The sequence below is a fragment of the Danio rerio genome, chromosome 17, assembly GCF_052040795.2.
Source record: "Danio rerio strain M-AB ecotype USA chromosome 17, GRCz13ab, whole genome shotgun sequence".
NCBI classification, from domain to species: Eukaryota; Metazoa; Chordata; class Actinopteri; order Cypriniformes; family Danionidae; genus Danio; species Danio rerio.
In genome coordinates this window covers 9,617,501-9,642,373 of record NC_141037.1, presented here as the reverse complement: position 1 = coordinate 9,642,373, position 24,873 = coordinate 9,617,501, and the positions used below count along the sequence as shown (strand labels likewise).

At 37.5% G+C, this 24,873-nt stretch overlaps 1 protein-coding gene and 1 long non-coding RNA gene across 8 annotated transcripts in view; both read left to right on the top strand.

The window, feature by feature from the left end:
* The window catches only part of fzd3b (frizzled class receptor 3b), a 73,815-nt gene that overhangs the window by 16,643 nt on the left and 32,299 nt on the right, over positions 1-24,873 (top strand).
* LOC147839922 (uncharacterized) lies at positions 10,390-19,398 on the top strand. The gene is made up of 2 exons (XR_015513070.1): positions 10,390-11,047; positions 14,833-19,398. It is a non-coding gene; the product is annotated as an uncharacterized LOC147839922 (long non-coding RNA).

The following is a 24,873-nucleotide window of genomic DNA, read 5'->3' as shown; positions in this document are numbered from 1 at the left end:
TCAGACAATCAAATGTTTTAATGGCTTGCAATATGGCTGCATGTCTTTGTTTGCTTGGCAATCTGATATAGCAATATACAAACTATTGCACTATTTGATGGGGTGTCTAACAGTATTGAGGTACAAAAATTAAATCATCCTAATGCAAAAATAATCCTGTTCTTGCTTTTTGTCTTATTTATAGTCCAAATATGTAAAAAATCTTAGATCAAGTGAAAAAAATTGTTTTTTTTTTTAACATAAACAAGAAATACGTCATAATTAAGAGTTTTCCCTTAAAACAAGGGAAGTGATCTGCCTGCATGGAAAGTAACCTTTATTTTAATCAACAGTGTTATAAGTTAAATATTATTGAATTGTATGTGATGTTCCTTCTTAAAAGAAACGTTCAACGTTTATTTGTCAAACTGTAGTTTATTGATCTGCTGTCACTCTATGTGGGCGGAGTAAAACACAAGGGTGAAAAGGCTGTATGAGTGCTGTTATTAGGGGAATATCGCACGTTCATCAGCCAATCAGATTCGAGAACCAGACAAAACTAAGTATTTTAAACATTTTAGAAGGATTACATTACATTTTAATAACACAAATAAAATGTATATTAAGTAATTTAGTGATTTTATATCAGTATATTACTATAAATGTATCAAAGCGTGTACAAAAAAATATTATGAATTCTATATTATAAGAATTTATTATTTTAAAGCATATTCTTGTATAAAATACACAACTTATAAAATTTGTGTTTACACATTTTATAAACAGATTACATTTTAATATATACAAATAAAACGTATATTAAGAAATAATTCAGTGGTTTTGTATTAATATATTTCAATGAGTATATCAAACTATATTAAAAAATCTATTAATAAATTCTGAATTGGATATTTTAAGCAATTATTATGCTAAAATATATTCTTGTATAAAATACACAACATGTTTATAAAATAAGTAAATGCTAATTTTATAATAATCGCCTTATTACAATTTAATAAATACAAATAAAATGTGTACTTTTGTGATTTATATGACTATATTACTATAAATAAAACTATATACAAATGTATGGATATTATGAAAAGTTTCATTATTATTTTTAACGTTTATTCTTATATAAAATATACAGCTTCATTATAAAATTAGCAATTTTAATATTTTAGAAGCATCATATCACATTTTAATAAATACAAATAAAATTTATATTAAATACTTTTAGTGATTTTTATATCAATGTATTACTATAAATATTTAAAACTGTATGCTAAATACATAAGAATTGGATATTATGAGAAACTATTATTTTAAAATATATACTTGTATAAAATACACAACTTCATTATACAATTTGCATTTACACATTTTATAAACATCGCATTATTACATTATTAATAAATACAAATTATCCGTATATTAAGAAATAATTTTAAATTAATATATTACAATAAATGAATTAAACTATATACAAAAAATCTATTAGTACATTATGAATTGGATATTATAAGAAATTATTATTTTTTAAATATATTCTGAAATACACAACTTGTTTATAACATGTCTATTTTTGTCTTCACACATTTTATAAACACCGCGTCATTTCATTTTAATAAATACAAATAAAATGTGTATTGAAAATAATCTAATGATTTTATATGAATTTATTACCATAAATATGTAAAACTATATGCAATAAAATAGATGGATGGATGTTCTGTGAAATTTCATTATTATTTTCAACTTATATTCTTATATAAAATATACAACTTTATTATAAACTTTGTATTTTAAACATTTTAGACACACCACAATATTACATTTTAAGAAATACAAATAAAACACTAAAAAACGTGTCTTTTATATCACTATAAATGTATAAATAATGCTTCATATTAATTGTGTATTGTATATATGTGAAATAAATATAAATCAGAAAAATAATTAGATTATAATTTGAACATTTAAACCAAATATTCAGACAGAAAACAGAGAAAATGGTACTATGAAAATATAAAGCAACATTATAATATTTGTATAATATTTAACAACTTGTTTTTAGGTAAAAATAAAATGTAAAATATCTGTATTTACTTAAGGCCACACGGTGGCTCAGTGGTTAGCACTTTCACCACACAGCAAGAACGTCGCTGGTTCGAGCGCTGACTGGGTCAGTTGGCTTTTCTATGTGGAGTTTGCATGCTCTCCCCGTGTTGGCATGGGTTTCCTCCAGGTCCTCCGGTTTCCCCACAGTGCCCCATGCACTATAGGTCAATGGAATAAACAAAATTGGCTGTAGTGTATGGGTCCATGAACATGAGAGTGAATGGGTGTTTCCCAGTACTGGGTTGCAGCTGGAAGGGCATCTGCTGTATAAAACGTATGCTGGATAAGTTGGTGGTTCATTCCACTGTGGCGACCTCTTATGAATAAAGGGACTAAGCCATAGGAAAATGAATCTATTAATATATTTAATTAAATAATTATAAATAAACCCTGACTATATCTATTCAGACATATCAGACGTAGCTGGTGGGTGATTGTTGCTCGAAAGCTTTGTGTTTCTTTGGCTCTTTATAAGCTCCGTTAGAGATCAGAAAGGATTATATGGGGAATCTTGTGTGTGTGTGTGTGTGTGTGTGTGTATGTTGACTGAAGTTTGCTCTGTTGTGAATGAGGCCAGCGATTAGTCCTGACCCTGATAAAATCCATAAATATAGGTTATCTGTGTATTATGTGCTTATGTTGAGCTGGATTCAGTATTAAATACAAGCAAAAATATACTGCTCCAAATCTGACTAACACACAGAGGCTTGATGATACCTTAATAACATTTTATGTCATACTTTACTCATATTTTACTGTGCGATTTGGGGAAAATATGTAATTGCGATTATTCATTTTTTTTTAACAGATATTGCGATTTTAATTTGCGATTTTGTAGCCAAGCTTCAGCTCAATAATCTGTAAGTCGTGGAAACAATTCTGCGACAGCTCTTAAAAATGACCTGTTTTTATACGGTGTTTGTGACTTTGAAACCAAAATATTCCCATTATTACCACCATGCTGTTTTTCTTTTATATTAATTTGTCTATTAAAGGTTCAAGACACCCTTGAGTACTTTTTAAAAAAAAATTTTTAACAGATTTGTGTGTGTTGAGCATTAGTTAAGACAATATCAGCAGCTGTCAGCTTTAATTGTGGGGAAAACTGAATAATTTTGAGCTTTTGTCAGCTTATTTCATCTTCCGGGTTTAAAATGATTTTTGGTACAAGATCAAAATCTGTGACGTAGCGTGAATCTGCTAGTGGAGTTATGACGCATCGGTTTCTAGGCTATTCATTGGCTATATTTATAAATACAGTAATGTAAAAGTACTTTTAATGTTTTCATTGTAACTGAATTTGTGTTTATTAAACTGATATTACACAAATTTAGAGAGACCTTATGTGATTGACTGCTAGCTTAACGATGTGGATGATGTACCTTTAGCTAGTCAGTTGACAATTTTCATTTGTCTTTCTGTTATTTGAAAGATGCTTAGCCAAACTTGTTGCGTTTGTTGCAACACGCGTTGACTGTGTCCACTCGGGAAATGCAATCCGTTTGGTTCTCTCCGCCACTCTGCAAGCTTACGAGTCTGTGTCGCGACCTATGTGTGTGATCTTAGCGCGAACCTCAGCCAAGAACTGTGAAGGCTTTTATAATTTTTATGCTCGCCGGATACACAACCATTTCTCATGTGAGATTGACGACTGTGCCGACAATATCAAATATCGCAAATTAGAAAATGTTGGTCAGTTAAATTAGGTTACTGTAAGTAATGTTTATTCAACAATAATTCTCATGTACCGATAGCAGAACCGTTAACGTCAGAGCTTATCGATACTTCTGTCTTTTATAATAAAGCACTGATACCGATATAGTACCACGTTTTGGTACTTATCCTCCTCACTGATGAATAAAGGGACTAAGCCGAAGGAAAATTAATGAATGAATGAGAAATGAATCAGGGGTGGATGTAAGTGCATGCCAAAGAAGGCGGAGTTCCAGAACACACCCACTGATTACGTAAACGCAACAGACTGATGGCAGCTCAAAGGTGCTTTGGAGTCAAAACTAGTTATGGGTTGATCTTGAAAGATTCATTCATTTTAAATGAACCTTTTATGTGACTCGAGTGATGAGTCCTCTCAGTGAGTGATTCATTCGTTCGCAGGTCTGCTCATTTCTGGTGATGGAGAAAATTTTTTACTTTTTCGAATCTTCTAATTTTGAGTCGTTCGTTCATCATGTGAAAGACAGAAGCCAATCATATGCAGCCAGAGCCAGAAACATATTTGAGTCATCTCTTTACATGCTGTCGTGATGAACAAACGACTCAAAAACCAGAGAACTCAAAAGGTGAACTAATCATGGGTGCTTTCGGCTCAGACTGTGTTTATAGGTTAAGCTTACACAACCTGACAAAAGTCTTGTCGTCAATCCCAGTTGAAGGAGCAACAAATAATAACTTGGCCTCTAGTTCGTCATTTGGAAAAGTGGCAGAAGTTTATTTTTTTCCAGATAAATTCGTTGAACTGTATCCCAATCATCAGAAAAACTGCAGATGACCTATTGGGACCCGCATGGACCCAAGATTCTCCATAGAAATCAGTCAAGTTTGGTGAAGGAAAAATCATGATTTGGGGTTACATTCAGTCAGTTGGTGTGTGAGAGGTCTGCAGAGTGGATGGCAACATCAACAGCCTGAGGTATCAAGACATTTGTGCTGCTCATTGCATTACAAACCACAGGAGAGGACAAATTCTCCAGCAGGATAGCGCTCCTTCACATACTTCAGCCAGGATTGGCCAGCCCAATCACCACATATGAACATTATTGAGCATGTCTGGGGTAAGATGGAGGAGGCATTGAAGATGAATCCAAAGAATCTTCATGAACTTTGGGAGTCCTGCAAGACTTTCTTTGCCATCCCAGATGACTTTATTAATAAGTGATTTAATTTTTTTGATTTTAGAAAAGTAAATGCAGTTACCAAACCTGACTGTTTTCCTTTGCAGAGAATGGATGACTGTTTCGACAAAGTTGGACCCGCAAAGTTTGTAACAAAACTCGACTTGCTTAAAGGATACGGGCTGGTGCCTCTTACTCCATGCGCTGCTGAAGTTTCTGCCTTTGCCACTCTAGACTTCTTTGGTCAGTACTCCGTGATGGCGTTCGGGATGTGGAACGCCCCTTACACATCCCAAAGACTCGTGCACCTTGTCTTATGAGACATTAAAAATTGACGCATGTCTAGATGATATGGTGGTGTACTCTTCTTTGTGAGAGGAGCATGTTGAAACCTTACATGAGGTATTTTCAAGATTAAAAGCTGCATCATCGACTGTAAACCTTGCTAAATGCGAATTTGCCAAAGCTTATATAACCTACTTGAAAAAAGATTTGTTCATCTCGGTGAATGAGACTGAAATTCAAGTCAGTAAAATGATCCTAATTTCACATCCTGAGTCAAAACGCTTGCGTTGGTGAGTAGTTTTGATCTGTCAAAATGATTTGAAAAATAACTTTGTTTTGGTCGAATTTTGTTCTAAATAATGGCATTTCAATAAGTTTTTTCAATTTCATTTGAAGTATAGCGGGGCCTTTAGTCCAGCTGTTCATGCTGAAATGATCCAGCCATTGAGTAATTATAAAAGAAGCAGAACATGCTGACTGTGGGTTTGCTTGATGTCTCTCCAGAGCTGCTCACCCTTCCCGCCCTGTGCTGATTAAAGATCTCCAGGGGAATTTACTGTCTGCTTAGGTTTGGGGTCTAGACAGCCTCATTGTGAAGCTAGCAGTGGGTGAAGTCTCAGTGATAATGACAGACCTGTGTGTGTGTGTGTGTGTGTGTGTGTGTGTGTGTGTGTGTGTGTGTGTGTGTGTGTGTGTGTGTGTGTGTGTGTGTATGAGCTCATTAGTGACTGGCTATAATAAGAGACTGAGTGAAAAAAAAATGCAATTCTGGTTATTGCATGCTGCACATGATGCTCTAAAATATTCTTGTGATTTGCATGCCCATAATTTGCATACGACGCTTATTCTGCATAAAAAGTAAGTCTTTGGAGATTTCTCATTTTTCGAACATGAATAAATTGCAACAGTCATACATAAAAAGATATTTATTTCCTCCATCGGCAAATAGATTTTTCACCATAACTGAGAAGTCTTTGCGTGCCGACCTGTGTGGGCTGCGTACTTATAAATGAACTAAGTAGCTTTTGCAATAGGCGAATTACCGGTTTGTAAACATTCAGGATGTGAATGCAGCGAGGTTGCGGAAAAAAACAGGAGCGCTAGCATTTACATCAAGCGAATGACATCTGATGCGTTACAGAGTTTGTTGCTGTATTAGAGACACGTTATATTGACTACATATTAAATACAGTTGAAGTCAGATATATTAGCCCCCCTTCAAAAAATTTTCTTCTTTTTTAAATATTTCCTAAATTAGGTTTATCAGAGCAAGGAAATTTCCACAGTATGTCTGATAATATTTTTTCTTCTGAAGAAAGTCTTATTTGTTTTATTTCGGCTGGAATAAAAGCAGTTTTTAAAATTTTAAAAACCATTTTAGGGACAAAATCATTAGCCCCTTTAAGCTATATTTTTTCTTGATAGTCTACAGGACAAACTTTCGATATAACTCTCACAGTAATGTAAAAACAGTAATTATACTGAGTTTTATTTATATTATTTATTAAATTACCTGTTTGTATTTTATTAACGTCTACCCCAACCCTAAAACCAACCCTCACAGTAGTGTAACAATATTAGTTATTCACTACATCACAAAAATGATGCATTATGGGAGAGTATAACTATTTCTTACAATCTGATTATTATTGCACATTTGGTCAAATGTAAAAGGTCATCTGTGTAATCCAGGCATGCAGAAAATTAGCATACTGTGTCACAAACTGCGGCAAAAGTACAAGTTTTATGTTAATGTGCTCTTCTGCAGACCTCCAGGAACATTTTCCACTGCAAGACTGAAATATGTGGAAGTGTGATGGAAAACAAGATGCTATTTTTAAGCTTTGTGTTTCCCGTTGCTGGCATGTACTGTATGTTGTGAAAGATAATGCAAAGAAAATACAAAGAACTCGCTGACAGGTTTGTTTTCAGCATCTCAGGCTGCCAGTGTTTTTTTTTTTGAGAGGGAATGTCAAATTAAAAACGCAGCTGAAGTTACCAGTATTCAGCTCCATTCGCTGTTGTTTTAGCATCATCCAGATTCTGTGATAGTTTTTTGTTTTTATTAATTTTATTCTAATCAATTTTACGTTTATTTTGAGAGCTCCTAGCTTGTTTTTATTTTTATTTTTATAGTCGGTCCGTTTGTTATTCAAATAAACTCCACTTATATATAGCAAGCCTCTTTCCTGGTAGTACGTTTAGACAATTATTCACAATTAATTGCATCTAGAATTAAAGGTTTTTATTTATACAGTATTTTTGTGTGTACTGTGTATATTTATTATGCATATACACACACGCGCACACACATACACACACAAACAAAACTATACAGTACACTACCTGAAACAAGTCTTGTCGCCTATCCAAGTTTTAATAACAACAAATAATAACTTGACTTCTAGTTGATCATTTGGTATCAGATGTGGCTTATATGAAAGGCAAAGGCCTCTAGATTCCGCTTATTTGACCAAAATAAAATATGATTATGGCTTGATTTTTCATGATTTAATTAGGACAGTAAGCTCTGACTTTGCTTAGACAAAAGTCTTGTCACTGAACAGAAATAATGCCCAGTGTAGAATATAAAGTCATGCTGCAGCGGAGAAAGAATGAATATTGTGTATGACTCCCATGAGCTTGGAGGACTGCATCCATACATCTCTGCAATGACTCAAATCACTTAATAATAAAGTCATCTGGAATGGCAAAGACAGCGTTCTTGCAGGACTCCCAGAGTTTATTAAGATTATTTAGAGTCATTTTCAATGCCTTTATCTTACCCCAGACATACTCAATAATGTTCATGTCTGTGGACTGGGCTGGCCAATCCTGGAGCACCTTGACCTTCTTTGCTTTCTGGAAATTTGATGTGGAGGCTGAAGTATGAGAAGGAGCGCTATCCAGCTGGAGAATTTGCACATGTGGCATGTGTGTTTTCAGCACCTCACACTGCTAGCATAATGTTTTCATCAGAGAATATTCAATAAAATGTAGTTCAGCTTGGAAAAGCAGCATGTCTTCTGCCCCAGCCCTGCTCTTTTTCAACACAAGAGTACGTCCTGTGGGAAATCCCCCTAATTTTGTATACATATTATTGTGCATTCAGATTGAAATAATTGTAATGGCCTGTTGTTTTTTCTGTTAGACCCCTGTAGTTCCTACAGAACTGCTCTTTTTTTATTATTATTTTGCGAGGGACTCAAATCAGCTTCTCCAGTTCTGTCCGTCTTCCTTAACTGGGTTAACACGAAATTGTGGTAACAAACCGTAATTGTATGTTCACAATAGGACAACTTTTTAGTGTTCCCAGAAGGCGGCCTCTCACTCTGACCTTTGACCCCTGAGGATGAAGAGTTGTCAAAAGCCCTCAGCTTTATTTAGAGTCTGATCCTGCATCAGGGTTACCATGGTACGTTTGTTAAAAATGCCATGCAAACGCATAAAAGACGTGTTCAGGACGAAAAGTGATCTCGATTCAGGGCTGGATGAATGAAGGAGTGTGGGAGCGAGCTGTCCTTTCTGTCGTCTGTTTTTCTTCCACATCTCAGATGAAGGAAATAACTCCTCGTTTGGCCAATTTTCCCATTCAAGGTCCTCGAGTCTTTCACGCCTGTGTGAAAGTGAAGGGCCGTCCAGAGCCAATTGGTGACTGCAGAAGGAGTTTATCTTTGTTGTTGTTCTAGGAGAGACGGGGTGTGTTTTCTTCTCCCTGTGCCCCCGCACGCCACAATTTATTCAGCCGTTCCGAGCGGCCAGCGTGTTGCCGTGTCACTCACATGGACGATTCACTTCTTGTTTTGTGTCCTCATTTATAAGCACTCAATCAATGTCTCTTTATATCCGCCGCACAAAACCAGGTTGCTTGAAAGTTACACAGCATTCTGAAAGCATGTGTTGTGGATTCCTGCAAATTATAATACAAATATGTTAAATCTGTCACTGTTGGTTGAAGTATTTTATTTATTTATTTATTTTAAAGAAATACATTTATTCAGTAATTTAGGTTGAAGTAAATGTGTTTCAAAAACATTTTTGTCTACAAATTGTGTTTTTTTTTTTTAATTCTTTGTTTATTGGTTTTAATATGCAAAATTTGTAAAAACAAAACAGTTAAGACACTCGGTAACAAAGGAGCTCCTGGAGTAAACCCAAGCCAACACAGGGAGAACATGCACATGTAACGGAGGCCAGCAAGTAAGTGCTGTGACAGACGCTATAGAGGCCATGGTCTTTAGCCTCCTTGGTAGAGCAGCTGACTCCCATGCAGAAGGTCGGCGGTTCAATACCAGCTCTGAGCAGGTTGGGTGGTGTAGAACCGGCGGGGTTACATTGGTGCCGTGACCCGGATGGGAGCGAGGTTTAGGGGGGTGAGTGTAACGGAGGCCAGCTAGTAAGTGCTGTGCACGTATACCTCACTCCTCTGACCTCTAAAGGTGCTCTAGCGACAGATGCTAGTGGTTATGGTCTTTACCCTCCCTGTTAGAGCAACGGACTCCGAACGGGCTCGATACCGGCTCGGAGGGGGTTACGTCGTGTAGGACCTTGATGGGAGTGAGGTTTACGCTGGTGCCGTGACCCGGATGGGAGTGCTGCTTAGGGGGGTGAGTGTAACGGAGGCCAGCTAGTAAGTGCTGTGTAGGTAAACCTCAATCCTCTGACCTTTACAGGTGCTCTTGCGACAAACGCCAGAGGCCATGGTCTTTATCCTCCTTGGTAGAACAACCGACTCCCATGCGGAAGGTCGGCGGTTCGATAACAGCTCAGAGCGGGTTGGGTGGCGTAGACCAATGGGGTTACACACATAACTCCACACAGAAATGGCCCAGTCGGGACTCAAACCAGCGGCAGTGGTACTAACTAATAAGCAACCGTGTCGCCTTACCCTTACGCCTTACTGTGACAGTTTGAAACATTTATAACTAATTTGTTATTCTCAGGTCTCTCTATATGGCTTCATTTTCGTCGTGTGGTATTTTATTTGCCAGTTTTTTTTCATTATAAATAAACAGAAATTTCTCTAGCTGACAGTAAATATGATGTGCTGTATCGCTCGCATACAGAAGCTCCTTCTTGATTAATTCTGCACAACTTGCCTGTGACATTTCCAACTGCTCTTTTAAGCCCTGGGATTTTGATTTGCCGCCAGAAACACTTGATCTTCAGCAGGGACTGTGGAGCTGCAGACAGACTGATGCTGGGTCACCGCTGACGGGAAACGTCCTGACGGGATCTGACAGTGTTCAGGGCTGGAGGGAAGAATCTGTTATGTAAGGACTTGCAGTATAACTCCTGCAGTTCAGTCTCTAGTGCACAGCAGTTAGTCTGAGCTTGTTAACCTGAGACTTGAACTATGTCGGCTGAGATGGATATTAGTGTCTGAATGGAGTCTGTGTTCTCCAAGACACTTTCATTAAAGTACACATGAAATCAAAACTAACTTTGTTGATCTTATTTATTTTGTTAGCTCACATTTGCCAGTTTTGTGATGTGCTATTCATCTGCACACGTCATTAAGAAAAAAAAAAATAGTTTGCCCTTGTAATCTTTAATTGAAATCTGAAATTGAAATCTCTTCCTTTTTGTTTTCAGTTAAATTGTCGGATTACGTCTGTCTAAGGTATTGGGCGTGGCTAACATACTTGACCACGCCCCTTCAGCTGCCAGTTTTGACAACCAACAGAAATGATGAGAAAGAGGAGTCTTTTAGGTTGTAATAACTCTCCCAAAACACTTTTCCACATCTTTCTGAAAAAAATTGCCCACTTTCATGCATCCAATCAGAAAAAAACAACCCACACCATTTTGTGTCTGACTCGCATGAGCTTGGAGGACTGCATCCATACATCTCTGCAATGATTAATAAAGTCATCTGGAATGGCAAAGAAAGACTCCCAGATTTCATCAAGACTCTTTGGATTCATCTTCAATGCCTCTTCCATCTTATGCCAGACGTGCTCAATAATGTTCATGTCTAGTGACTGGGCTGGCCAATCCGGGAGCACCTTGACCTTCTTTGCTTTCAGGAACTTTGATGTGGAGGCTGAAGTATGAGAAGAAGCGCTATCCTGCTGAAGAATTTGCCCTCTCTTGTGATGTGAAGTGAATTTGAGCTCAAGCACAGCAAATAAAAAGCAAGTCTTAACGGGGGTGGGGCATACTAGAGAGTATTTGATTGACAAACTGCAAGCTTTAGATGTTTATATCGGTTTTATATTTTAAAAAGTATTCAAGGTGTTTAATTTTGTACAGGGTATCTGCGGTGTTGTAAAATGTAGTAAATGAAATTGTCCAAAATCCAATGCCATCTGACGAGGTATAACATTTTTGAGCCCAATTTTTAGTTACATTTTTAATTTGTGTTAGGTGCAGGCCTTTATTCTGAAATTTGCGTGGATTTATTTATATGATGAGAGTAGGACCTGAGCGATATCAAACTGGGTGGTTTGCTGCCAACCATATAGTCGAGCTCGCTTTCACTCAGCATGAATGTTTTAGTTCAGGATTAGTTCATTACAATAAGTATTTAGTGAGAATTCTGTAAGTTAAAATGTTGCCAATGTAACCTGTTAAAACCTAAAGTGGAAATGAGGTTTCAAAATGTACAGAAAGTGTTTTAAAAAGGTCTTTAAAGGTATTGAATTTCACTCTTGGATTTCTGTGTAAACCCTGACACAACTTAATGTGAATGAAAGGCCTGGAATTATATTCATAGACTCATTTATAATCATGTCCTACACACAAAACGGGGGTGAAAATATGCATATTCCACTTTTCATGCCAAAGTTGTGATCTATAAATAAACTAATCTGATTGGAAAGTGCGCCCAGCACTAAGTAAACTCTAAGAAAGCATATTTAATTAAACTGATATGACCCATAATCAACAATAAATAAACAAAAATGTATTCTGGCTTACGTTCACTTTTAGGAAGGTTTCTATGCAGTTTTATGAATGAGACTGGCATTTTTCATTCAGGCATTAAAGGGACAGAGCACCCAAAAATCATCAAGAAAATACCAACATTTTTTTGTGTGTTTCTTTCAAAAGATCATTTGAAGAATGTTAGAAATCGGATACCATTAACTTCCATAGTAGGAAAAAAACAAATGCTATGGAAGTGAGTGGTTACATGTTTCCAACATTTTTCAAAATATCTTCTTTAGTGTTTAACAGAAGAATGAAATGTATTGTAAAGCTTTGAAAGGGTGAGTAAATGATGACAGAATGTTTAGTTTTGGGTTAAATATTCCTTTAAGAAACCACCTGCATACACACTGCAGTTAAATTAGGTTCTCAATTCATCTTTTAGTGTCAAATCCTGTTCCGTACAGACTGATTTCAGTGATTTATAGTTGTGACAGCCACACAATAATGACAATCCCGTTTATGAAAACTCTGCAAACAGCTGTGTTAATTATATATTTAAACTTGTCAGACCTTTGTCTTTAATCTGTATGTGTGGTTCAAGACATTATTGGGAGCTTAAGTACATCTTGACACTTTTGTGTTGCCAGATCTTTAAAAAAAACAAAAAAAAACAAAAAAAGGCTAATAAGAACAAACCCATAATACATTTAAATGCAAATGGTTTATCTTGGAAATTATCCACAAACCAAAATTTCACAACCTGCACTTGCCAACATTATTAACTTCATAAACTAGATCGCTTAATGAGCCAAGCCCAAACAACAAGCCTAAATTTGCTAAATAAGTATCGCTCATGGACATGGCAACACTTCAAGTATGTGCTCCTAAAGCACACTTACAAACTTGACACACAACGTCTGTGTGAAGAGTTGCTTTAGTTAAAGAAGCTGAATCAAGTGCATACCAAACACGCAAGATGGCAGAATGTTTCCATTTTCTAAGGTGTGAGACTGTTATTTGAAAAACTATACACTGTCCACACTTTACACCTTAAGATGCGTGATATGTGCCATACAGGCTCACTTACCGGCATCCACACTTAAGCTGCGGTCATGCTGTACCTTTTACCCTTTATGCTTCCATTCATACACATTTGAGTACGGCAAACCAGAAACGCAAGCTCGCACGACAAATTTCCCATGTTGATGTATCGAAAGTTCAAGCTTGGTGAACTCTGACCTGCAAAATTGCATTACGTCATTGTGTGAGACTAATCGAAGATCAAAATGTGACCTCTCTGTACTGAAGTGAAATTTATTTCGAGAGGATCATGTGCTTATGATTGATTGCAGCCGGCCCTGCATTATTCAATTTATGATTCACCAATCAGACGACTCCTAAGCCTCTATAAATACCCTAAGTTTCAAACCACAGTCATCTTCGTTTTAAAGAATCCCCCCTTCCACCCCTACTCCTCTTCCTTTCCTAGATGGGGGCACGGTGGCCCAGTGGTTAGCACTGTTGCCTCACAGCAAGAACGTCACTGGTTCTAGTCATTACCAAGCCAGCCAACGTTTTTGTGCAGAGTTTACACGTTCTCCCCATGCTCACGTGGGGTTTCCCCAGGCCCCCCGGTTTTCTCCCACCGTCCAAAAATTGCAGCTTAAGTTAATTGACTAATCGAAATCAGCACTATAGACATGCTCCTAGTAAGTATTTATCTCTTGAGAGCAATCACTATCTGATCATTACACTATCTGTTCAACTACAGCAGGGGAGTTCTCGAGATCTACCTGAGCTCAAACTCCCCTCTCGCCCTGCAATGGGCAGGAGCCCTGGGCTCGAGGATTTTATAAGCTCAGGGCTCTCTCCTGGGACAGCATGCCAAACAAGCTTTATAATCAATCATCAGCTAATTGTGAACTCTTCAAATGTTACATTTGGAGCAATCGCTCTCAATATCAACATCTAATCATCTTGTTTTATTCCGTCCCTTTTTACAGCACCGTACGACAGAATTTTGCAAACTCTGTGTGACATAAATGTAAAATATAGAGCATATTACAGTCTACCGGTCGAATAATGGTCAAATGAGAGAGTCTTGACGAATTGGTTAATGATATGCAATACGCTACCTGACAAAAATCTTGTTGTCGATCCCTGTTGTCGATTCTAGTTGATCATTTGAGGAAAGTGGCAGAAGGTCAATTTGTCTGATAAATCATCTGTTGATCTGCATCCCAATCATCACAAAAACTGCAGAAGACCTAATGGAACCCGCGTAGACCCAACATTCTCATAGAAATCAGTCAAGTTTGGGGAAGGAAATGTCATGGGTTACATTCAGTTTGGGGGCGTGTGAGAGATCTGCAGAGTGGATGGCAACATCAACACCCTGAGGTATCAAGACTTTTGTGCTGCCCATACATTACAAACCACAGGAGAGGGCAAATTCTCCAGCAGGATAGCGCTCCTTCTCATACTTCAGCCTCCACATCAAAGTTCCTGAAAGCAAAGAAGGTCAAGGTGCTCCAGGATTGGCCAGCCCAGTCACCAGACATGAACAATATTGAGCATGTCTGGGGTAAGATGGCGGAGGCATTGAAGATAAATTCAAAGAATCTTGATGAACTCTGGGAGTCCTGCAAGAGCGCTTTCTTTGTCATTCCAGATGACTTTATTAATAAGTGATTTGAGTCATTGCAGAGATGTATGGATGCAGTCCTCCAAGCTCATGGGAGTCGGACACAATATTCATTCTTTCTCCACTGCAGCATGACTTTATATTCTATACTGAATATAAGACCTGCCACTTGATCAGTCATTTGCAGTAATTAAATGTCTAATGACAGATTTAAGAAGTGGTTTGCACAGAAATGCAGTCATTCAGAACTAATCAGAACCCAGCGTGGCACGCAAAAGGCCCAGTAGGGAAAAGGTGACCAATTCATGCATTAGAAAGGCTCAAATCCTTTGACTTTCTAATCCTGAGAGAAACGCAGCTCTCCACAAACACACAGTAGAGTTGGCAAACTGGATTTTCCACTCATACACAAGGCCTGTTTGCTCGGCTCAATCCACCTGCTATGTGAATGAAGGGGGGGATGTGGGAGTTTTCCTGTTCGGATCTTATTTCACTACATCCATGTCCAAATCTGCCAGAAACACTGTCAGTCAGGAGTCCAGGTCAAACAACTGCATTAGACATCTAATATGATACGTCTACCATTGTTTTTGTGGATGTGTGCACTGTGATACTGCAAATTTGTAAAATAAGTATCTTGTAACATTATGTGTCATATAAATCATTCAGTATTGTTGTGTTGATGGGGAAAAAAGCATAGTGGTGTTACCATTAGGGGTAGGCGATAAGGCAGAAACATCATATTACGATTGTGCTGCATGCATAGGTTGTTTATCCGAAGGTGACCAATCAGATGGGAACTTTACTATCTTTATACACATTTCTCCAGTCTGTGCCCAAACTTGGTCCTGGAGGGCTGGTGTCCTGCATGTTTTAGTTCTAACCCCAATTAAACACACCTGAACCAGCTAATAAAGCTCTTTCTAGGTATACTATAAAAACTTCCAGGCAGGTGTGTTGAAGGAAGTTTCAGTTAAACTATAGAGGACACCAGCTCCCCCGGACTGAGTTTGGGCACAACCCTGTAAATTTAGAGTTAAAAAAAAAATACTAATGTCAGGACTCAAGAGTTGAAAATGACAACAGCCAACAAGAATAAAAATTTCTGTCGGTTTTCAGTCATTTATGGCGTTTTTAAGGTCTAAATGCTTTTTATTTTATTTTGTCATTAATAATTGTTAATTTTTCCTTTACCTTTTTATTTTAGATCATTTTATAAAAATCTGGTATTTGCACCATATCATAGATATATACTCTAGATATTGCATAGGGTCCCTGAGCATGCGTCAATAGCGTCGCCACATTGGTACAGTGCTCCCAGGACAAATGTCATTCAACTGCACTAGTCAAGACAGTGTTATTGAAGATGCGGGACTTTAGCGCTGTCTACGGGTGTAGTAACGAGCAAACAAAGAAAACAAAGCACAAAGGCAGAACATTTCATAGGTAATATTAAGTTTTTTTCTGTTTTTGTATGTTCTGAACTTTTGCGCTAATCAGGTAACGTTATTGATGGTAATACAGTCACTTACTGCATTCACCATACGGCAAAGCAGCTCCAACTCGCACTTAACACTCGGCTTATGCTAGTTTTGTTGAATAAAATCAGCAAACAATGCAAAAGAAATATGACAACGAGATGCTGCGCTGCCAGAAACTTGTATTATTGTCGGCTAACGTTAGTGAAAGTGTCGTTCGGGGGATTCATTCACAAACGAATCGCTCCCTCCGTCAGTATGAGAAGTGAAAGCAGGAGAGGAGGTGTGTTTCAGGACATGATTAGATCAAATTTAACAGGGAGGGTGAATAGTACATTTCTGTACACACAAACACAAGCTTTTTGTTAGGAATGCCCGTGCGGTCACTGATCCATCAATGTAGAAAAGTGATGTAAAATTATAATTTTCGTAATTAGAAAAAAAAAAATTACATACTAACATCCAGGAAAACTCCTGATCATAGATATATGTGTATATGTGTATATCTCTGGCTTTGGATGGCCACAGTCCTCCACTGTACCTTGGTCCCGCATTCATTTCAAAGGAGCGCTACCCTGTAGCAAGATGGAGGCGCTATTGACGCATTCCGTCTAATAGACAACAATAGGCCAGGCGACATCTAATGTATATATCTATGGCACCATATAAGAATACATGCATCAAAAATCATGCAATACTATTCTATAATAGTATTATTTAGTACTATTTAATAGTACTCGATAGGTGCACAGAATAGTGTCAAACAGTCGTGTGTGTATGGACTATCCTGTCCCTGGCTAAAAGTTCTAGATTACTTTAATAGTTTGATTACAGCATTTACATGTCTTTACTGCACTTCAACAATGCAACTAAAATAGGAATACTCCACATGTCTTAATTTGATTTGTGTTTATGATGATTATGACTAAGTATATCTAAAGTGCTATTTCATCGCATGTTATGAGCTGTGGTTAAGTTGTGATTTTGGACGTGGCAACTTTTGAACTGTGGTGAAAAAAGCCGTTACGTCACACTTACCCACCCAAGCAAAGGATTGACGCGCAACAAAGGCAGCCCGGGTTGCCAGGTGTGTGAAAAGCGTTTAATGTGCGGTTCAAATTCGATCCTGCCTCCTATCTTCAGAGCTAAATTCCATCATAACATCACTTACGAGACAACTTTTCACCTCGACGAGAAATCTTTTTGCTATTTAGTCTCACGAGATCGTGTAGGCCAAGATCTCGTCACATCCCTATAATGGCACATCAATGTTATTCTTAAAGTACCACAAGGAATTATATAGATGTAATATTGCTATCACAGTACAATGGTACTGCCACAGGAGACTCAAAATGGTGTTGGGCTGCACAATATATCGCAAGAATATCTTTATTGCGATATTAGTATGCAATCGTTTCGCAGACATGTGTGATAAATTACATGTATTTTATGCAGTGGTTGTTTATTCAAATTTGACCAATCACATACCATGTTTAGCCCCACTAGTTGCTGTTCAGCTATTGGCTGGACCGGCCCGAAGGTGAACCCAGAGCTTAAAATAAACACAAATGGCGGAAAACAGTCAATCAGAGTCAGAATATCTGCTAAGGTATTAAAGACTAAATGTTTTCACCTTGACACACTTTTTTTTAGTATGAATTAGATCTGAAAAAAAAAAATATTTTACCTGTTTATTTTAATATCACCACATAAATAAATGATTTAAAAAATAATAATAAAAAAATTCAAGGAAAATTTGATATCATACTGTAGGAAAATCATTATCGCAATACTCAACACTGCTCCGGTTTCCCCCACAGTCCAAAGACGTGCTATAGGTGATTAAACTAAATTTGCCGTATTGTTTGTATGTTTGTGAATCAGTGTGTATGGATGTTTCCCAGCACTGGGTTGCAGCTGGAAGGGCATGCACTCTGTAAAACATATGATGGATAAGTTGGCGTTTCATTCTGCTTTCGCGACCACCGATGAAAAAAGGGACTAAGCTGAAGGAAAATGAATGAATACTGTATTGCTTATTTTTCCAGCCCTAGTTCCAGTCTCTATCCAGATATACGTGCTCTCTTTTTCAGCAGATCCACATTGAAATACAGTAGTGGATTTCTTTTATGTGTTGGTTTTCTCACCGCAAAGTTCTCAAGTAGCCCAGGACGCTGTAAAAGCACGCATGTCGTACTCTAAGAGCTCCAGGCTTTCAAAGGTAACCTCTATTCATCGATTCTTTAAATGAATCATGAGTCTGACAAAAGGGAAAAAAACAGGCAGAAACTTAATCCGTCCATTGAAGTGTTGGAGGAGTGGCGCTTGGCGACTGTGAGAGACAAATGTGCTCTTTTGCTGCGCTGCCAGAAACTCCACCGGTTCCTCGGGCTGCTCCTCCTACACAGTCTGGGCTCGCTGGCACGCCGGCGCACCATTCACATCAACCCCGCAATGTTTTAATTACCATTACCGTCTTAGACATGGAGATTAGGCTAAATAATATGTATGAATCTCTCTTTCGGGAACATGTGAGTGGTCTTGATTAATTACACCTTCACGGCTCACTGACAGACCAACAAAAGAATCCTTACACAGAAAATTAAACGCTTATATGCATTAGGCTTGCTTTATTTCTTTTGGCTGGTAACATAACGAAAGGTGAAATCTAATTTGTAGGAAAGGTACATCTCACTTAAAGCCATATCACATGTTTTAATTGCTTTTGTAGCTTTGTAACTAGTTGTCAGAATTATAATTTAAATTAAATGTTATTGTATGCTTTGTAAATTGATATTTATATAAACTACTATACTCGAGTTGATTTTTATTGTGAAATAAATTTGTTACATTGTTACAACCCCTGGGCAGTCTAGGGAAGTGGGGTTGCACACTTGATCAAGGATTTTGTTCAAACAAAAACTCAAAGAAAATTGTACTCAAAGTAATGACCACATACAAGAATTGCTGTGCAAATAAAGTGATTTATTACAAGTGGTGATAAGTGAAGCAGTGAGTGAGCTATTTACAATATTTACAAATCACAACCAAAACAAAACATAAATTAGAAAGACTGGCTATGGGTGGCGCTAAAGCAAAGAAACAATCAAAACCAAACAGTCTTACTGATATCAAATCCCAGCTAATCTAATCTAATAAACAAAAATGTGAAAAATAAATCTTCAACGTCCAAGACGTCTTACCTAAACTACACTAACTATCCACTTAACCAAAAATACACGGGTTGGCGCTCACCCCCTTCCCTAGTGTATCTCTAGACACTCCTATGTGTTGAAATGTATGTCACGTGACCTACTTGCCTACCAGTCTTTCTACCAAACCTCTGTAGGGAAACATGAGGAAAGGGAATGAATGATTACACAGGTAAGATTAGACAGTGACTAAACCAAAATAACAACACAGTGTAAATAAAGGATAAGACGGACAATATATCACAACAAAACTTAACAAAATGGGGATATAAACACAGGTTCAATCAAGCGAGCAAGCAAACAAGCACAAAAACCAGTAACAAGGTGAGCCAACAAAGACTCCCAAACTGCTGGCAGACAAAAAAATATCTAGTGAGCTGGAGTAATCTGATTGGCTGAAACTGGAACCGAGTTGTCACAGAGGAACCAATCAGCATAAAGCAGTGTCAGGATTGGTTGCATCAAGTGGATGTGAACCAGCCAATCAGGAACAGCAGTAGGCAAAAACAAGGAAGTGAACTGGAGTGATAAAAAGAAAAATGCAATGAGACACATAATTCAAACATAAATAACCAATGCGTGCTGGCACGTAACATACATGAATAAACATAATCATAAATATGAACACAACAATGGAAGCTAGAGCAATTTTTAACCTATACATAACTAACATACCGGGGCTTAATCTAACCATACTAACTATACATGTACTATACATATACATATACCAGGGGTTTTCAAACTGTGGGTCGCGACCTACTAGTGGGTCGCACAGTGAACAAAGGTGGGTCGTGCAACGTCACATAGCTGCAGCTATATTTACATTGTGGTGAATCAAAACCAGTACGATTGACGGCAATAACTCAAAAACCTCTTACCCTAAAAAGATCTAAAGTGTGTTTCCTACAAAAACACAAAGCTGGTTATGTTTCACAGCTGTCTTTTTCTTTTTTTTTCGCTCGACATTATGAGCACTGCTCCGTTTGAGCCCTCACAATCTGCGTTTATCCCGTTGAGCTCACGCTGAGTGGAGCTCTCAGTAAGGGACCGTCGGAAGAGTGCTTATTTTTTTCGTTTTTTTTCTTTTCGTTTTTTTCAGGGTTTTTCTTTGCTCTGTTGTGAGTGTTTTATTTTAAACACTACTAATTTTCTCTTAAATGAGCACAAACAGTTACTAAAGTAGTCAAATGCTTCATTATAGATCTGCTCATTCTTAAAGGGTCACGAAACACCAAAACATATTTTTTGAGCTTTTGACAGTTGTATATGTGTCCCACACTGCTAAAAACACTATTAGGACACCTATATTTCACTAAAAAGTGTAAATTGGTTGTTTTTGCGTTATTTCAAGCAAATTCGTACTTTCGGTTTGAATCGAATTTTTGAAGCTGCGTCACGGCCATGACATAATAGCGTTGTATTCCAGCGTGCAGACTGGGTGTCTGAGCCAGAGTGTGTCTTATTACGTCTTACAGTGTGCTGCATTAATGCATGAGTAAGGCTTGGTTCAAACCAATCAGCGCGCTCTATTGTTCAACTTCATTAATATTCATTAGTGTCATAGTGCTTAGACGACAGACACACCACGTTGTATTGGCAAAACAAGCATGAAGTGTTGCTTTTATAGTTTGCTACAGTTAAGTTTCGTTTTCATTTCCTCTCTGTGAGAGCGCAGACTCACGTGTGGATTACAGTGTACGCGACGCTCGACAACAATAACTTGCGTGTCTAAGGAGGAACATTGTTTACCTGAGTGCTGTTCTCATCTGCAAACGCTGAGATCCAGATTCGCTTGTAGTATTCTCTTCATAAAGACGCGGCTCTAGTTGCTGGTGATTGTCCTGTCTCTACAGATTTGGTAAGTGAGCGACCAGTGCTCTTTGTTTATTCAGTTTGTTCGTATCAAACACACTATTGCACCGAGTGTAAACATGTTAGCACCACAACCAAACTTTAACCTCGTGTAGGGTTTTTACCGCTTTTTGTGACCGGAATAACACACGCGGCTTTCTGACGCTACCTGCCGAGTGCATCTAAGTTTCCAGAAAATGCTGAGTTTTTTTTCTCTCATTCGCCGTGCGGTATCAAACATTGCATGAAAAATACACGCTTAGAGCAAATCCTCGAATCAAATATCTCGTTTGTCGCGAGGGACATGAATGAATTCCCTGAATCAAAGAGCCAAACTGCAGTTAAAGTCCACCATTTAATAATTTGGCAAATAATTCGACTACACATGTCCATGTAGGTTAAACACCATCACTTTCTCCTGTGTGTTTGTGTGTATTTTGACTCTGAAACTTGCGCGTGCCCAAATAGACATTCAAATGAAATAGATTCATTTGCTGCTCTTCACTAAATAACTATAGTAACTTTAATCAATATGCAAATACAATAAAAGTGAAGTAGATTTTATAGCTTTATTTAATTTCTGGATAGGCCATTGGTTTTAATAGGCTAAACCTTTTATTTTATTGTCAATATTTTCTAATGTTTGCTGTGTATTCTATCATTTGAAGCTATTTGTTGTCCCATATTTTTTTACATCCCAACGTTGACAGATTGCGTGTGTGTTTTGCTGAATAGTTGGGTCTTTAAACTTGTTTTGAACTGAGCAAGTATGTTTATGTCATCTATGCAGCGGTTAATTGCATATATGAGTTGCATATTTTAAAAACACTGTCACACAGGGATGGACTTTTTTATGGAGCTGAATTTTTTAAGGCTGTTCGTGCAAAAGGAGCTGAATAATTTTCAGTCAGTGATGTGAAAGCTACTGTGGTTGCTTGGAGCACTTGTACGGCTCTGGAGATGCTGTTAGAGGATTCGTCTCTGAGAGTGAGGTCAGCCAGGTCCAAACCCTCCGGGAGAAATGGAGATGGAGATCCGGATGCTCTTCCCGCTGGGGAAGTTTGTGCTGAATGTGTCCATCGATTCTAAGTGCACACGCTTGAAGGCACAAGGCTGTTTGAGTGTTTACAACACAGCCGTGTTAACACATATATGCATGCGCGCTGAAATATTGAGAACGATTGTGCCTGTTAAAAGCATGATGTGAGTAATGGAGGATGAACACGCTTCAGTGAAGCTCCTCCTGGTGGGACACTTAGAGTATGTTTGGCTTTTTATCTGTGCCTGTGTACAACGACTGTGGTGTAGATTTTGTCTGCAGGATAGTAGTAGTAAAACAGTACTATGGAAGACAATGATTACGATTTTCCAACATTGTTTAAAGTATCTTCTTTTATGTTTACAGAAGAAAGAAACTAAACAGGGTTGGAACAAGCTAAAAGAAAGTAAATGATAGCAGAAGTTTCAAATCTCTAACCAGGGATGGACAGTATTTATGATGCAAGTATTTAAAATGTGTACTTCAAATACAAAATAGTATTTTGTCATTTGTATTTGTAGGGTTTATGAAAATGGCCTAATATTTTATAATAAAATACTTTAGTGTCTTATATTTTTGTGTTTTTTAAAACACTGTGAAATGCTTTGTAAGAAATCTACGTGATGACATCATAAAAATGTGGCTTCTTATTGGTGCTTTGTTTGGAGTATGGATGGAAGTTATGCACACATAAAGAAAATAACAGACAAATGGCATGGGTATATTTAAGAGCAAGTGAACAATCATTAAAAATAGTATCCTGCACAATGCCTAGACCAGTAATATTTAATGGCAGTATAGTGTGCAATGCAAAAACAGAAATATGGAGCCTACAGCACATAATCATTCTCAGTCTCAGTGCTGTGTGTGGAAATGCAGAGGACGTTTAGAAATAAAATAATAACAACACCTTAAGATTGTGTACTGGTGTTCACTAAGGGTGTAAACTGAGACACTTCCAGTTAAAGAAGAACTCAAAAAATCTTGGGAGAATGAGTAAACTGCTCAAATAATAGTAGTTTTGGATGAATTGCTGATGTAGATGCCAAAAAAAAATAAGACAAACCGCATTAAAATTAGTCCTTCTGTACATTGGCGATTCCTACAATACTTCATTGGTTTCAAATGGCATTGAAGAGTACAATTGCAAAATAAACATGATTTATAGAAATGACTAAAACTAAAATCTTTGTGTCAGCTTTTTTAATTTAATAAATTTGTTTTTTTGTAGCATTGGTGTTGCCGCCTTTGATGAACACTTAAAACTAAAAACTAAACATTTTAGTAGCCCTACAGGCACAGGCCATCAACATGACCTTATATTGATGTTGTACCCCAACATCGTGGGTACGTTGGATTTTGTTTGGAAATGAAAATCGGGTTGACGTCAGAACCAAACGTCAGGCTGACGTCAATGTCCAACGTCCAACCTAAAATCAACCAAATATCAACGTCTAATTATGTTACACCTTCACGTTACAGCTATGGCATCTGTCAGACGTTGGATTTTGGTCACTTTCCAACAGAACTTAAAATCAACCGAATATCAACGTTATTTGACGTCGTCATTGGATGTGAAAATAGCATTATCCTTAGACGCAGGACATTGGTCACCTGACCTCATGGCCTAAATCTATCCTAATGTTAACGTCTTATGCGGTTGTGTGCCTGCTGGGAGTTTTCAGAAATCATGTTTTACATTAAGTATTGAAGATTTCAATTAATATTTATTAGTTACGAAAAAAAAACACGCAAATAAAAAGTCATCAGCCTTTCAATTTTCTTTCCATTAGATTGCAACCCTAGGGTATTATGCTAGATTAACATAACAACAATAGCGTCATTGCAGCAGATTTTACTGTACAATGTTAAACTTTGACAACTTTCTGGCACTCACATACATTAAAAAAGACCATGATTGAACAAGGAGGATGATCTCCAAGGGGCTCAAAGTCTCCAAAATTAAACCAAAAGAATAGTCTTGTGCTTTTAATATTAAGCCCCAATCCAAATTCTACCCCTTAGCCCTTTCCCTTACCCCTACTCCTTGTTTTGCACGCCAAGGGGTAGGGGTGTCCCAATTCTCTTTAGCTTGAAGGCGTAGGGCTAAAGGGAAGGGGTGAATAGGGTGAATCGAACAAAGATTTTTCAGACCACACTTGAAACCAAGGAGTAAGAAAATTTCCCAGGATACACCTGCCTCTACCTCATCCTCTGTCTGAGGACTTTTCCTGCTTCCTTCAGGTCGAATGTTTCAGATGCTTTATAGTAGGACAAAATGGTTCAGGAATAGCTTTGTCCCATCATCTATTGTCGCTCTGAATAAATTGTAATCTTTTATATGTGTATATATGGGTATATAGTATGCATGATTTTAATTGTTTGTATCAATTGTCAAACTTTGCTGCAGAAAGAGTCGACCTACTGGTACTAATAAAGTCAACTCAAACTCATTTACTAAGTTTTATACTGTAGTTATACCAGCCACATCAGACAAAACAGCTCATGGTTACTCTGTGTCTCTACTATAATAGATAAA